This window comes from Cynoglossus semilaevis, chromosome 16 (genome assembly GCF_000523025.1).
Source record: "Cynoglossus semilaevis isolate Cse_v1.0 chromosome 16, Cse_v1.0, whole genome shotgun sequence".
Classification (NCBI taxonomy): domain Eukaryota; kingdom Metazoa; phylum Chordata; class Actinopteri; order Pleuronectiformes; family Cynoglossidae; genus Cynoglossus; species Cynoglossus semilaevis.
The window spans coordinates 8086028-8103380 of record NC_024322.1 but is presented as its reverse complement, the minus strand read 5'-3'; positions in this window follow the sequence as shown (position 1 = coordinate 8103380).

Sequence of the window (17353 nt, the reverse complement as noted above, 5' to 3'; positions counted from 1 at the left end):
AATCAGATTTATGACAGTAGCATCAGGATTAGCTAAGGGTTACCCAAAATAGCTTAAAAAAGTTTTTTAAAGATGCTGATAGTTCAACAAATACACTAAGAAAAATTTGATAAATTGTTGAGATTTGTCAAATGCCTGTGATGCTCAATAAAATCCATCAATGGGATATTAATTAATTATTTTTTCTGTTCTAATAGGCCAGACGTTTGACTTACGTAACAGTGCAGATAAAGAGGTGTTGATTCCATCAGCCAATGGGTGGGTTTCAAAGACAGCTCCTGGACCACTCTCTGTTTTCTTACCCAGAAAGGACTGCTCCCAGCATGTCGCTGTGATCTGCCTCTGCCAGGCCTGGAACCTGTCACATCCATAACACAATTGACCGCCAAGCAGCAGCCTATCACACACTAAACAAAAGGGGCCACATTCCTGACGTATTCCCACACGGGACACATCCTGGAGCAGGAGGGAAGAGTGGGATTCTGGGATTCCACTGGGGTTTGGCTGCGAAGGACACTTCCTCTGCCCAGGGCCTTATCAGCGCTGTTTGTATTTTTCCGAAGCCTCTGTTTTGTTTTTCAGTATCTTTGCCCTTCAGTCCATCCCTGCCTCCTCCTCCTCCTCCTCCTCCACTTAACTCCTCATCCTCGTTGATGGATTTATGAGGTTGATGTTTGCCTACAGCTGTGGAGATGTTCAGATATTTCAGTGGAACAGAAAGAATACATTTTGAGCAGTTGGACCAAGATCAAACACTGTGACGTTTGTTCCTTATGTTAGCTTTAGTGTTTGTGAGGGCTGGAGGGAGAAGAGGGCAAGGGTTAGCATAAAATAAATGAAAAAAGCTAACATCAGCTAATGATACCCAGATAAGTGTTAAAGGTTAGCAAAAACAACGTAGTATAGCAACTGTCATTCAAAGGATTAAAATATCTGCTCTAAATAGATTAAATATTAGTTATAAGTTATAAGTTACACTCACTTATGACTGGAAACTAAAAAGCTGATGGAAACCTACAGTAACAACAGTGCCCTCGAACAGCTGCCCTCGAAAATTTAAAAACAGATGTGGAAAAAAACATTAAAAAGAATGCAACAATTAAGCTAAAGAATAGCCTTGTGTAAGTAAAAACTTAAGTTCTAGAGACAGGTAAATAAAGCAGTTTAGTAGAAACAAATCCAAATTTGGCTTAAAGCCAATAAACTATAGTGAAAAAGAAAAAGTCGGCCAAAAACTAGCACAACACGATCCAAAAGATAACCAGCTAAAAGTTAGCCAAAAGATAATTCCTTCATTTGATAAAAATGCTGTGGAAAAATTGAAAGACTTTGGAGCACAGTCTTGGCAGAATGGATGAAGCAGGTTGACAGGAGTGTGAGCGGGTTCCTAGGAAGGAGGGGGGGGGGGGGGGGGGGGGGGGGTGGAGGAGAAGGAGGTTAGGACAGGTCTTCCCTGCCTTATATGGGAATCCATGCTGCTCCCTGTGTGGAGCAGTTCATAAAAGCTGGAGAAGATTCTGGAGAAGCTGCACTGGTCAGTGCAGAGCAGTAAGGTCACAAAGGTCAAACCTTGACTGCACCAACTGCAATTCATCAAGTGGCAACAAAGTGAAAATGATACAAAATCCTGTTCAAACTCTGGCTCTGGGGCCAGTCATGGTCCAATCATTAAATCTAAATGAACCATATTTAAAGCAGAATTTGTTTTATATGAGACTTTACATCTTTATGACATTTCCCTAAATTATTGACTCGACTTGACCCGTTTTGTTTCTTACCATTTTTGGATTTTTTATTTTTATTTTGCATGAGCAGGAATAACTTTTAGTTGTGTTGTAGCATGTATTTGTCAGGTCTGTTGGTCACTCTTCCTGTCTGTGTGCTTGTCTCTGGGTTTATTAGTTTCATCACACTCACCTGTAGACTGTCCTTCCCTGTTGATCAGCCTCTCATGTCTCACCTGGTGCCATTGTTCGTTTGTTCCTGTCGTTCCTGTTCTCCTCGTGGTCTGATCGTCTCTCTTCCCGCCTGGTCCTTGGTTTCAGTGAGTTAAGACTTCATTACAAGCCTGGTTGTTAAGTTAAACTGTTAAATAACCTCGATCACTGTTCTCCTGAATACTGCACCGTGGTTCTACCTGCCTCCTCGTTCCTCTCCTCCTTGTGACAATATTAGAACTATTTCGAACAAATCAGTCTTTTGGCTTACGTTTGCTCTTCTTCTAAACTTTAGCCATCTTTAGGCTAACATGGAGGCTAGCTAGCGACTACATGGATTAAAAGCGCACTCCAAATTCAACCTAGGTGTGAATGAGAGTGTGACTGGGTGTTTGTCCTTATATAGGCCTCTCTGAAGGACGGGTCAGCGCTACTAAGATTGACTCCATCTCTTTCCACCACTGTGTAGAAGATGAATTAATTTATGAAGCTGTTACAAGGGATACTCTCTCTCTGAAATGTGAGACAGTAAAAGTAATATGTTATAAATTTAATGATCACTCACTGAGGGGAAACTCAGCTGTTTGTTCACCACCTAATCATTGGATCAATCAAGTACCGCAGAAAGAGCGTGTTATTAAATCAGGCTGCTGCTGAAGGAAAGTTAGGAGTTTGCTGTGACTGTCAAAGACTGGCTGCTGGTGGAGTCAGAGGATGCTGAAACGTAGATGTTGGAGGTTGGGTGGAGGAAACAGCTGGAGAGGTGGGAGAGAGGCTCAGATGGGCTGAGCTGAGCCCACAGAGAAGAGCTGAGAGTTGGCTCTCCTGGGGCCATGAACACACACACACACACAGAGACACGGTTCACCACATCTCCTAGTTTATCTGTGCCTTGATTCCTCCCTCCATCTTTGCAGGAACCAGCTGCTGCTGCTCCTCCTCAACTCTCTACCTTTTCCTTCTTCTCCTTCTTCCAAAGCGGTGAAATGACATCTTTACAGAAGCTCCTATGGATTCCAATCATCTATTCACACTGTGCAGCCATGTGAACACATGTGCATGTGCACGCGCACACATGTGGCATCGACACACTGACATGTTTTGGTTAGCATGGTGACAGATTTGCTTCCTACAGAGTGTTCTCTCTCTCTCTCTCTCTCTCTCTCTCTGTACCTGTCACTGAAGGAGCTGCCAGAGGGGCCACAGACAGCAGTGGCACAAGGAATAGAGAATAGGGCAATAATGAAGCCACAGAAGAGAACACACTCCCTTACACACACACACACACACACACACAGACACAGAGTATTCCCATGATTGGTCCAGTCCACTGCTTTGGTTCCTTCCACCGTGAACCCACAAACAGTGCCTGAAGAGTCTTGTGATTAATGACGTGTTTGTCATGTCGACACCTTCTTCATCTCTGTCCTGACGAGATCCCACTCTTTCTTGCTCTTTCCTCCTTCCCGCAGTGGTCTGGCAGGCAGACAGACTACCCAGAATGCTTCTGGGGGTCAGATGAAACACTTGCCGGGGACTGTTTCCAAACTTACCTCATCTAATGTGGCATTTATCCGTGAAGCCTCTGGAGGCCCTGACTGGTGTCCATACAGTCCACATGTGCATGTACTCACAAGTACACGTGCATATACTCTACATACTTTACTATTTCACACTTTGTGTTTTGTGGGGGCAGGAGCAGATAGATGAAGGGTTTCTATGAACTAAGACAAATGACGTGAAAGTCATGCATAAATGCTAAAATGCTATACCATCAACTGGGGAAATGCAGGCGCTGCAGAGAAAAGGCAGTGTAATGATAAAAATCATCATGTTATTGATGGCAGGCTGCATTAAAAAGCCAAACGGGCCACATTCAGCCCCCGGGCCGTAGTTTGCCCATGCCTGATTTAGACTGTAGATTTCACTGCCATCTTGATTTGATTATTGCACTTAGCACTACAAAAGCTTTGGCAGAACTGTTTAGAACTTGTTTTGTTAGCAAAGGAAGTTGAAAATGTCTTGGGAGCTGCCCAAAAATTAGCTGCACAGACGGTTCTCCAGTGCCGAGTACTGAGTTGCGTATAGCAGTACTTTAGCTGGCATCTCTGTCAGGGTTTAATCGAGCTCAATCAAGAGCAGCTCCTATTACAAACCACACTTCCAGAAAAGTTGGCTCCCTTTTTTTTACATTAGAGTAAAAACAAAAGAACAGATATATCTTGTGACAAATCTTCCCAGTGAAAGATGACTCTCTTTGAATCTCGAAGTTCGAGATAGAGCTATGAAGAGACAACAAACATTTCTTGCAGGTTTGAGTATCAACAAACTACAGGCCTTGGTCTTACTGACCCGCCTGCAGTCCAGATTTGATCTCAGGTTCTGTTTTAAACATACAATTGATAGATATGTGTCTTTTACTGATAGAAACCACTGCTGTTTATACTGTATGCCAAATACTTGTACTCTTGTTAGTTATAGTATAGTTAGAGCTGTAGTAGAAGTTGTTTCTAGATGCTCAACAGTAAAGAATCTACTTCCTCACTGTTTTCTTCTTTTTCCCTTTAGTTGATAGATCAAGATGTAGTCAAGATTAAACTTTCACAAGTGTAAATACCCAGTAGGTGGCAGTAATGTATCTTAAAGGTTTAGCACTACTAATTAACTGAAGCTGAGCGTGTTAGCACTCTTAGTTCAGTCTCGCCTTGGTGAAAGCTGACTGAGAATGAAGAACTTTGATGATACTTATTAGCTCAGTGCTAACATGTCACCAATACACTAAGGACTATAATAATCACGTTATCTTTATGGTACCTTTCTAAACAGAAGTAACAAACTGCTAACATGGCTAAGTGGCCTCTTTATCAAAATGTTAAAAACAATGTTTATTTAAGAACCAAACATTCGACTTGATAGAAATTTTCGACTGTGTTTCCTGTTCACACCTTCTCAAAGACTTTTCAACAAAACCATAAACCCTAGTTAAGATTCCTAAGACATTTCACCAGAGTTCCAGGGTGACATAACAATCACATAGAGACTTTGTGTCTGCGCCCTCGTCTAATGACATTAGCCACTGGTTGAGTCCGGCTCTCATCACCTCAGTGATGATTAAGACAAACACTAGCAAGACGAGGAGAAAAACTGTGAGAGACAAAGAGAGAGAGCTGGCAGGATGGATGGAGGGGGTGGTCAGACAGACGAGGAGTGATTCAGACACGCTGATATCCTCCTACATGTCGGCCCTTTCCATAGAAAATGCAAATAATAATAATATGTGCAGAACAGGTCCAGTGCTGAGAGAGCTGTCTTCATCTGACAGGGTTCAGGGTAAGGCCCCCTAAGACCTTCAGGGAATTCAACATACAACTGTGTTGAGGTTTGAAAAAGTCTACACAGACATATGTGTTTACATCCCTTTTTACAAGGACACAGACAGAATGAGGAATTGGTGGGCAGAAGTATGACTCAGTGAACTTTGAACTTTCGGTTCAACACCTGCTGTGTAGGTGATGGAGGAAGAAGAAAGGAATAGGAACACGCTCTAAGATAAAACTTGCTTGTCTTTTTGTCCTTTGTGTCTCTGGATTTGCTCAAAATATCACTACAAACGCAATGAAGCGCAGACCTATATTTACTACCTTTAGAAACAACTGTTGTTGTTGTTCATTAACTTGGTTTTTAGGCCAATTTAAATAATCCATATTTATTTCATCTAAACAGATGTAGGTTGTGTCAAACACACATCAGTGTTTCTTAATGGTTCTTCCTCATGTTGCGGAGCACTGGTTTGGATGTTTTGAGCTCCGTCCTCACAGTTATGCAATATTCAGAAGTGTTCATGTAATGAACACTGGTGCCTTTGTCATTGTGTCGAATAAGAGGAGATTGTTGATGGTACAGTTGATCCTGCAGACAATTTCAAAAAGAAGAGAGATTTCTTTGGAAATAAAAACTATTAAGAAGTTTGGGTTTGATTTGATAATCACAGGTATGTACAGCACCAAGTATAAATGCTCAGTTACGCAGGTTTACTGTGATGTAGTGTGATATTTATACATATTGATATCAATAAGTGGAAGGAGTTAAAGAGTCTGATTTCTCCAGGCAGGACTGATGTCCCGTGTCTCTCACTGGTCAACCTCAGTGGACCAAGTCTTGTGTTAAAGGTGTTCCTGTGTCTGACCAGCACCTAATGGAGAGACGATGTGAGTCACTGTGGAAGATAGACCTGAGGTTTGACACCACTGCCACTTAGGTTTTACTCAAAGACCTCTTACTGCCCCTAGTGGCCTGCTGTTGGGTTCGTTAGAATTCCTGCATACTCCACTGACACCTGCTCCTCTTTTAAAAAATGAAGGAAGTCGGTGATTAAATTATACCATTCTTTTCAATCACAAATCCACCCAGCTGTTCTTGTGAGCACAGATCACCACAGTGGGTTTTGCTCGTCTGACATTACTGAAGTCGTGAGTGGAGACAGCTGTTCTTGTATGGCCCTGGGCTCACCCTTCATTAGTGCCAACCTCGTTTTCCTCCTCCTCCTCCTCCATCCACATCTCTCTCTCTCTCTCTCTCCTCCTACGTTGTTTCCAAAACAACACCGCACCCTTTCATAATATTTGCTGACCTAATTTCTGCCAGCCTTTCCACCTGTTTATCCATCTAGGAAAGAAGCTGCACCATTTCACCTCTTCACCCCCCTAAAGTCCCCCCTATCTGTCACCACAGTGATTACCACTATTGTGTTGGTAAAGTCTGATGCCATCTAATGGCATCTCAAAAATCTCTTCAGTTGATTATTTTTTAAATTGGTTGAAGCTGAGTTCACATCTAATGGTTTGTCCCTGCTGTAATTTCACTGAGACATAATCAACCACCTGTTCCTCTCAGGGTCTCTTTGTCCATCAGTTTTTTTCCGTAGACGTCTCTCTGCAAATTAAAGAACACAATAATCTTCGATTCGTTTCCACATAATAACACCTACTGTCAACAATAGGTAGAAATATCCCAGTCAACAGTTCAAACGTACATACGTTTACAACTACCAATTGTAAAAGTTGGTACACAATATACCTTAAAGTTTGCCAGAAAAAAAGCTAAAAATAAAGATGACATGACATGAGTCTGGTTTGGACTAAAATGTAGGACAAACAAAAAAGGCTCAAAAAGTAGGACTGCAAATAAACACAGACACAAAATCCCCAAAATTAGCATAGCAACGGCCAACAGTTAGATCAAAAGAAATGTGGCAAAATAAACATTCTCCAATCTGCGGAACAGATTAAAAAACAAACTACAAATTTTCAAGGTAAATACATGGTTTATTGACATTTAATAAAAAAATAAATAAAGTCCCAGGGAAGGAGCAGGTTAGACACACAGGGATGACAGGATCTGGAACTCCAAATTACCCCATGTTCTCCTCCAGCTCCTGATGACACCCGGTGGTTGATTTCCCACTGTGCGTCATTAACCTTTTCTCTCTCCTCCTGTTTAACCCCAGTGAGTATGTTCTGCCGCTGGAGTCGGCAGAGGCTTGAGGTTTGACTGAAGATCACAGCTACATCCTTATTAGCCTCTGAAGTGGTGGTGAAACATCATGTCTCTCTCTCTCTCTCTCTCTCTCTCTGTTTTATCTTAGACCAACATTTCCTCATGCTTCAGTCTATATTACACTCTCTCTCTCTCTCTCTCTCTCTGTTTCAGTCGCTTGCTCTCTGTGTCTCCTTATTTTTAGGTCAGTGCACAGACAAGATCCTGTAAAGGTGTCAGAGAAAATCACAGCCCTGAACCTTTTGGTGCGACATAACGACAGTGGTAGACAAGAATGCACCCGTCCAGGCGTCTCCGTGGACGTGCACAGCGTGACCTGAGACGCACGCTGCTAGATATACTGTAATACTTTGTGCATTAGACACCAGAGAGTTTGGACATCCTTTTAAAACTGTGTCCAATCACAATGAGTGAGGTGTAATTATTGTTCCACCCTGTGTGTGTGTGTGTGTGTGTGTGTGTGTGGAGGGCCGTGGGTTGGAGGATGTAGTGGTCTCTCTAACAAGCTCCCACTCAGCGTTGGACGTGTACATGTCTGTGTGTGTGTGTGCGCGTGTATTTGCTTGACACTGAGTGTGTGAAAAGTGTTCATGTGTGTGTCCTTTTGTACGTGTGTGTGTGTGTGCTTTACCGGGATGTGGAAATTGAATGGAGCCTTTCAGTTCTCCTGCTCGTCTCCCCGGGGGTGAGAGACTGGTTGCCATGGTTATCCTGGAATCCTGCCGCTAATGGGTGGGAGTTTGTGTAGCTTTGGCAACCTGGCCTGTCGAGGGTTGAATGTGTGTGTGTGTGTATGTGTGAGTGTGAGTGTGAGTGTGTACCGGGGGTGTGGTTGGGTGGAGGCAGCATTCTAGGACACAGGAGGTCACATATGTGAGAGCTCATGCTTTCATTACTGTATCCTGCCGTCAGTGACTGCTGTCAACCATCGCCACCTCAGAAAATCTGACTGGAGTTCATTTGTTTTAGTCGAAGGTGGAGTTATCCAGAAAGTCACCGAATAACAGAGAAGAACAGCAGTAACAGCTGCAGTATATCTGGTACAAACCTAGATTTTTAAAATCTAATTTTGACCACATTTAATGCTATTGTTGTTGTTGTTTTTTCTTCTTTTTCCATTTATCACCTCCGTCTTGGTTAACTGTGAGTTATTTTCACCTGTCTGTGCTGACTGAGATTTTTAATTAATCCATTTGTTACACTAAAAAATATTTCACAGATTAATTAACATGGATTTTCCAACAACCAATCCTTTTTATCACTATTATTGTTCTACACTTTTATAAACTACTAGCTATTTTTGCTAACCTTTAGAATCAAGCTACCTTCAGTTTCATGAAAGCAGTTTTTCGTTTTGTTCGACATATCTTGAGTTATTAACGGCACAACGGATTCATTTATTTATTTGCTATCCCAAAGCTTTTGTTGATATTTGGCTGCTACTTTTAGTTATGTCTTCTGGTTACTAGTTATTGTTTTAGCTAACTTTGTTCTGCTAATATCCATTCAGATAATTTTCAAAATGACATCTGCATCACTCACATTATTAACTGTAAGACTCTGTAGCTGACATGGCCATTAGAAATGTTTGTCTTGATCGTAGCATACATGCTAATTGTTTGAAATGACTCTGTAGGGTTGGTGAATTGGACGCAGTGTTTCCAGAGCCAGGGCTGTAATGTTTTCTCAGAACCCACACCCATGATATGCAGTGTGACCAGATAATCCTGGTTTTTCCTATTCCCACTGCTCTGGTCGAATGGATCAGTCCCTGCTAGTCACACAGATGTCTTGGCTTCTGTTCCTTTCGGAGGACATCCATACGCTGCATACCCCCCCCCCCGTGGATTTAAAGGAATTGGCTCAGGAATGGACTCCCCGCCGTTCCAGTCTTTATGTATGGCCAATTCACTGCAACCTGGAAAGATTATGAACTGTGTTTCTCTTGTACTGTGTCCAACCAGCATAAAAATAGAAAATAAAACTAAAGCAATATTTTGGTTGTGGTCCCACATTAAAGTGCTTCAGACTGGAAACTCAGGGATGAAGTCATCTGCCTGGAAACCTGTGTTGGACTCAGATGTATGTACAGTATGTCCTCACAGTCACAGAGCAGCAGAGGCTGTAGGATGTGGGCTGGACTCCTGGTCACCACGGGTTAAGGACCTGAAGAAACTGGGCGCTTCATTTTAAGCTACATTTAAGTGTTTGATATTTTAACAAACACTATTGACTCTGCTGTGGTCCAGTTACAGGTCATTTCAACATTTAATGTGAGTTAGGTTTTTATGCACAATATACAACTCAGTGTTTATATTTTATTTATTTATTTAGTGTGCTAGCGTGGTAAGTGTAGGTAGCTTAAAAAAACTTCTTTAGTCAGGAACAAGTCATTGCATAACTGAAACTTTAGGCACTGACCACAAAAAATTCAAACCTTGATCATTATTTCCTGTTATTGGAACTCCTGCGAAAACTCGGGTTTAAAAAAAAAAAGGGGTTAATTAGATATTTCTGATGGCATTTCTTTTTATTACACTGACTCTGTTCTCAATTTCTTAGAACTGGTAAAACCTCCAAACAATTAACAAGGGGCTCTGTAATTAATTGTTTGCAATATCACAATTGATTGATAACTACCCTAACCAAAATGCCAGTTAAAAATAATTGTATTTCAAATTTGGGCTAGCTAAACCATTAGCCTGTATCAGGATGGTCATAGCTAACTTTAGCGCTGGTCTCTGGGCGTGGAGCAACATGTTTAATATTGAGGTGAAACCATAGGCTTTAAGTTGGAAAGATAAAGAAATTGGTAAAAAAAAAAAAGTGTTGTAGTTTTGTCTTCCATCAATGCTAACGCATCAGATACTCTGCTCCTGGTGTGTAGTTGAGTTTCTCCTAGCCTTTAGCTAACCACTACACATGCTAACACTCTCCATGTCCTGTCGGCTGAAAATCTCACCCTCTTATGTAATGCATTCCTGTTCCGTGCGCTGTTGTAGCAGAACGCGGTGGTGCAGTGACAGGACACTTGACAGATTTCCAGTACCACACAATACACCATCATTTATTTTTTACAGAATTCGCTCTCTGTCCAGTCCCACAAACCCTCAAACCAGGTCACTGTGAAACTTTTTCCTCTAATCCTTTATTTTACATGTTTCCTCCTTCTCTCCTTGCTTCTCCCCTCCTCCTTTTTTTTTTTTTTTTTTTCCACTCGCTCGCCCAGACAGCCTTAGCCTTGACTCGGGGCCACCCCATGCTCTCACTGTCCAACTATTTAACTAACCACAGTGAAACAGCTTTAATTTCAGCTTACTGCTCAGCCTGACTGAATGCAGCATCGCTTGGGGGTCTTTCTGGAAAGCTGTGGTATGGGGGCCCAACAGGCAGGCAGGCAGAGAAGGGAGAACAACAGCCTCCGTGCATTCAGATTTCAAAGACCCCGGGGGACGCATACATCAGTCGGAGCAGCCTCCTCCTCGCAGGAGTCGTCCAGTTGGTTATGGCTCTCTTAAATGCCTCTCTGCACCTCTGCTCAGTACAAAGAGGTGAGAGTTATTGGACGGTCAACAGTCGATGGGCGGATAAAAAACCTCATCAAAGGCTCAATGTCTACGACGCAGAGACAAAGACAGGGGGCGATGATTGGTGCAGGAGTGCAGCCGAAATATAAAACCAACGATTTAAGGAGGAAACAAGTGTGTTGGGAATCTCTGGTTTCTTCCATCTCCAGTTTTATTTACGGCATCGTGTTTGACCACAAATTCTTCCATCTCCAGTTTTATTTACGGCGTCGTGTTTGACCACAAAACTCACTACGTAACAGGTTGCAGACTGCGATGACGCTTTAAGGTGGTGCACCACGTTGTAGAGTTCAGAAGGCTACAGTTTCCATACAAAAAAGGTGAATCCACACCAACCCTAACCACTATGTGGTGCTGTGGTGATTGATATTTTGGCAGTAAAGGCCACAATCTGATAGGACGATAGTCTGATAAAAGTGAAAGGAAGACAAACAGAGAAATGTTTTATAATCCACGAACTTTAAAAACAAGGTTTTAAGATGGAACTAGGATTATTTACCGAGCAGGTAAAGGATGATGTTAAATCATATAAAGGGTCATTCATGTCTGCTAAAGTCCAAAATAATGGAAAAATCAATCCGTCGTCACTGCACTCCATAATGTACAGTATTCAGCAGAGAAATGAGAGGAATTGTTCTGTGGACTATTTTCTGTTTGACTGGACTGACCGCTGGGTTAGAACATTTCCATGTCATGGATTTTGGAACATTTTCATGTCTTCTCTTTGTGAAGTTGAACCAAAGCAGTTGGAAAACTGCAGGAAAGCATCGTTTCAGTCTTTGATTTGTCACAAAAAAACCCTGTCACCTGAATGTGTGAATGCACCCGAGGAAGACGAGCAGATTGATTATCTGTACTCTGAAAATGAACGTATTCAGTCACCTGGAACGAAATACTCTGGATATAGTAAGTAGTACTTAAAGTAAAGTCCATGTTGTGATTTTTGCTCCTCTCCTGCAGTGCATTAAAAGTTGTTTGACAAAGTGTATGGTAAAACAAAAAAAGTAAAGAGTCCACGTTCCAGTGGAGGTGTGTGTGTGTGTGTGTGTGTGTGTGTGCTTTTGCTGACACAGTAGACTGTGGATTTGTCTGGATGAAGGGGAATACATTTATGGTTTTTGAGGAGTGAGGACCCACACCAGCCACCCTAGGGTCTTGTTATCCTCTCCTCTGCCGGTGCTCTTGGGGCGACTTTAATGAATACTCCTGCTCCAGCCTTCTCCTGGCTCCAGTCAGGCTACATACTCCCCACCACCTCCTCTCCTCTCCTCCCCTTTTCCTCCTCCTTCTGCACTAGCTGCCGACTGGTCCACCTCCAGCCGCAGTGGAGGGTACAGGACCGAGACAGGAGAGGAGGTCGGTGATCGGACTGAATAATTGACACATGCTGTTCATGGAGGAACACACTGACCACCAGGGTTGTTGTGCAAGAATTACTGTAATATTCTATAGTAATACAGAAGGTGATGACACGGTGGGTGGCGGTCTGAGCTTTTGCCTAACAGGAGGAAGGTTGCGTGTTCAAGTCCCAGGGGCAATGTTTTTACATGGAGGTGTATGTTCTCCTCCTGTGTGTGTGTGTGTGTGTGTGGCGTTGTGATTGACTGGTTAACTGTCGAGGGCGGAGCCTGCTCTCATCCAATGACAGCTGGGATTGGCTCCTGTCCTTTAACCCCGGAAATTGAATAAACTGCTGCTGAAGATATAGTTTTCATCCAGTAGACAAATGATTTGATGAGTTACACACTAAGACTGATTTCAGGATTATAGTGAGAACTGGAAATAACAGGGTACAGGTTCAAATCCCACCTCAGCTGGCTGTGGAGTCTTGAGCAAACACCAGTTCCCTTGCTCCCTGGGAATGATTTACTGGGTTAACTACAGAGGTCAAATGTCAATCTCTATGTACAATGGCAGTGAATAAAGTCATGATTCATCCTTGTCAAAAACATCTAACAGAATCAGATCGTATTTTAATATACAGTACACCATGTTTCTCCAATTTGACAGTCAAGCTCCAAATGTTGCCCAAAAAAAGGAACAGAAGTCAGAGAAAAGAAAAAACAACCCTGAAACATGAGGCGGTTACACGAAGCAAAGAAATGTTACAACGTGATAGTTTCCCTTTTATGATCGAAGGAGTCAAAAGCCAGAGCACAAATGTTCTCAATAAAGAAGTTATGCATTTTTCACTGTAGTGGAGGAAATATGGTTCATTTCTAAAGTGGAGAAAGAGGTGAGGCAACAACAGCTGCTGACAGTTTAATATTTTGTGAGAGGAAAATAGATATGGGCCTAAAAATGTTCACACACCAGTTCCTGCTCACAGTGACTGGGATTTATTACAGACCTGGTGGTGTTTCAGCACAAAGCTCTTCTTCAGGCTGAGGGTCCGGGTCTCTTCAGTTCACACCAAGTAGAGGCAGATGAAATGATGCTGTGACTTCAGCTGTGGTCTCTCAGCTGTGTGACGTAAAATGGGAGAAACAGTAGGAACCCAGATTGAGATAATTTTGGTGTGGACGTCTGTCAGATCAGCTTCAGTCAGCCTGTGACTTCAAACAGGATTCAGTATTAAAAGATGAATGGGCGGGAACCTGGTAGTAATTTACTTTGATGAGCACTCAGGGCACGACAAATGAAGATTTAGAACAGATCTACACTCATACCCCCGGCCCTCCCTTATTCATTTATTAGATTAAGTTTGATTGAAATTGAGGATAAAAAATAAACAGAAATCTGAGTTGGAAAATTGAGGAAGGTCAATTAACATTTTGAACCTAGTCTGCCAAATTTGGTGTCACTGCGGCAATTTGTGAACAGTGGAGGCGCTGCAGAGCTTTGTATAATACCTGTTTGTACCTTGTCATGATTTGAAGTTGATATTTTCTATTTGTCATGCTCACTTTAGACGTGAAAGAAGGCGATACAGCAGGACGCCAGTAGAACTTTGTCATTATTTCATTTGTCGTCATTGTCATTGTTCACTTGTTGGGTCTGAAATTGTTGTTCAAGTGTTTCTGCCTAAGAGACGCCTGATAATAGTGATCATAGTGTGAATACCAGACCTCCGTCTGAGTGATTTATTCTGGAGTCTTGTTAGTGAAGTCACAAAGGAAAAACAAGATAAGGAGATTTTTAGGTTCCTGAAAACTGTTGGCTGTCGAGTTCAGTTTGTTCACAAATTCTCCAGGTTCTGAGTCTGCCTTCTAGACGTATTTTCCCAATGAAAATATGTGGAAAACCATTGCACATGGAGCCTACGGTACTGTACATCAACATGTGTTCCTGTACGAGGAGGAAGGCTCTGAAAAACTAACACTTCTGGAATGCCCCCTGCAGAGAGAGGACTGGATGTGTGTTTATGGGAGTGTTTTGGCAAGAAGAAGCCGGGACCTGGTCCAGGATAACGGAATGACAGAGGAATGTGGTTCAGTGGGGAATATCCTGAGTCCACCACTGAGGCGGCAGTGGTGAGGTCTGAGGAGGAGCAGCCTTTATTTTTATTATTGAGATCCATGACACTCAGTGGACCATTCTGTCATGATCCTGAATCCCTTTTTTAAATGTTTTTTTTTTCATTTCACTCTTTTCATTTCACACCAAAACCAAATTAGACGGCCGTGTCCTGTGGAATATCTCTCCAACCTGTGACTCATTCACTGAGAAAAGAGAGAGAGAGAGAGAAAAATCTCCATCCAAATGTGAGAGCCTCAACTGTGGCGCTGTTGAAGTCACAGCGAATATGAAGTGTTAGTATTTTTCCCTCTCCAGGCTGTACATTAGGCCGGATGCCACGCACCTTCGCCCACACGCCTCCCACGACCCAGCGCCTGCATACACAGGGCAGAATCCGAACCCAAGCTGCGAGCAGGCAGATAAAGACAATCTCATTGATGTAGGAGCAGCTCACGGCTGGAAAAAAGACACAGCCCTGCTCAGAGAATACCCCTGTTACTGAATCAGATTAAGAAATGCAAAAACATGCTGCTCAGGCTGGAAGGCGTGGAGTCATCTTTTACATACACTTATCAAGCAGCTGTGCTGGAAAAAAAACAACCGTGAAGTTCACAGGTGGCCGTGGACCTGAATGTGAGCCGGTAACTTTAAGGTGAAAAAAAAAAAGAACCAAGCATTGACAGCTCAGTCCATCACTGCAGCCAGGAACTGCATCGATGCCTTTAGTGTCATAAAAGTGCACTGCTGAGCCTGTGAATGACATGTTCCACCCACAACAGCCACAATGCTTTGTAGGAACCTTTTTCTTTTTTATCCCTGCTATGAAAACATTTGAGAAAAATAAGAAGAAAAAGAGCGCATCAATTTATTAAAAGATATTGCGAAAAAAAATACATAAAAATAGCAAATAACATTTTGATAATGACAGTTAGTAGATAAAACAACACATTTAAGATGAAAAACACATCTGACAGTTACCTAAATGATGCCACCAAATAAGTAGAATAAAAAAAATATAAAGAACTGTCTTTACAGTCATTCACGCAGTGTACAAGAGCTAAAAAAAGAGACATTGACAGAGTAAACAGGGTTGACAATTTGCTTTAAAATTATTCATTTTTTATGTAGAAAATTATGAACATTAATTTGTAAATAACCGTCCAATTTAACAGGAAAACAAGACGTAAATATTGAGTAACAACGAGGGTGATTGACAGCCGGATCCTTCAGTAGACAATGACTCAACATCATAGATGTTCACGGATGTTTTCTTTCGTCTGAGACCATTAATAATTCCCTCATCTAAATTAGTCACAAATACAAACAGCTGTGGTAAAAATGTCTGATTAATTTGAGAAATGTAGCCAAATGTATTTACAGTCAGATGACTACGTCTATTTATTCTATGCAGTCCACGGACACACTATTTCAGTGTTTATACTATATTTGTTTGAGCTCTGATACGGAATGTTCTAAATCCACACCGTGGATCTACAACTTCACAGAACCACCCACGTTACACCAGAGGACACAACTAACGTTCCTGTGCTGCATCACTGCTGCCAGATCTCCTCTCAAACAACTTCTACCTGTTGTTTTTTTCAGACAATACGTACGAGCTTTTCCGCCGTGTGATGAGCAGCGGGCGAGTGTGACACAGCCCTGGTGGCTCCTTTCACTCACGCTGTAGCTTTTTATTTTCCCTCTCTTCTTTGTTGATTCTGCCCACCCCCTCTCTCTGCCTGAACCCTCTACTTTACGCCGCCCCTCCTCCGTGAAACCAACTCCTTGGCAACCAGTTGCATCGTCTCCCAGAAAGGTAGACAGCCTATCTGCGGTGCCACAGCAACCCAGTGCAACATCAGACAGCCAAGTGTGCTACATTATTAAGCAGGAAAAAGCTGAGAGGGGCTGTCGAGGACCGGATCTTCCGCGGAGAGCAAGGAGAAAGTGACAAGGAGAGAGTGAGACAATGGTGAGGGGCTTAGACAGATACTGGTCTGAACTGCTGGTTGTTACAGTCCAAACTTCACAGAGAAGCAGCACTTCCAGTTTTGACCTAACAAGCAGAACATGGTTTTCAGAGAGCGAGGGGGTGAGAGAGAGAGAGGGAGAGAGGGAGAGAGGGAGGGAGGGAGAAGTAGTTACATTCAGCCAAAACCACAGGGGGATCAATAAGGAACATCTGGGTCTGGGGTGGACAGGGCGGCTTTTGTTTGCAGGCAGTGCATTGGCCTGACACCTCACCCAGATTCTCTTTGGGTTTCTGCACAGGAGGAGGGAGGAGAGAAGGGGGTAAAGAGGGATGAAGAGGGAGGGAGGTGAGTAGAAATTGCTGGGGGTGTGATCAGGCTGAGAAAGGTGATTTTCTGCTGGAAACGTCTTTGTTTTAAGGCCAGACAGAGTACAGTACTGATGAGCGACAGGGTAATAGTGAAAAAAGTAGCATTTTATTTTCTACACATTTTTTGATTTGAGCTAATTGCAAAATTGATGCCAGATATGTCACGATAAAAAAAAGAAGAGTCAAATGTCAGAAAAGAGATGGCTACCATTGAGCAAAAAAAAAAAAAAAGGTGAGTGTGATGACACCAATTAACTCCACACACAGGAGGGAAGGAGGACAGACAGACCTCAAGGTTGGCCTAAAAAGACTAAAGATAAAATAAAACTACCTGCTTTTCCAGAACGATAATTTGAACACAGGCTGAAAACACCAAAGATTTAAAAATAGCCAAAATATAAATACAATCTATACATAAGTAGCTAAAACTTAGCCAAACTAACAGTAGCGTTAACTGTTGAAAGTTAACA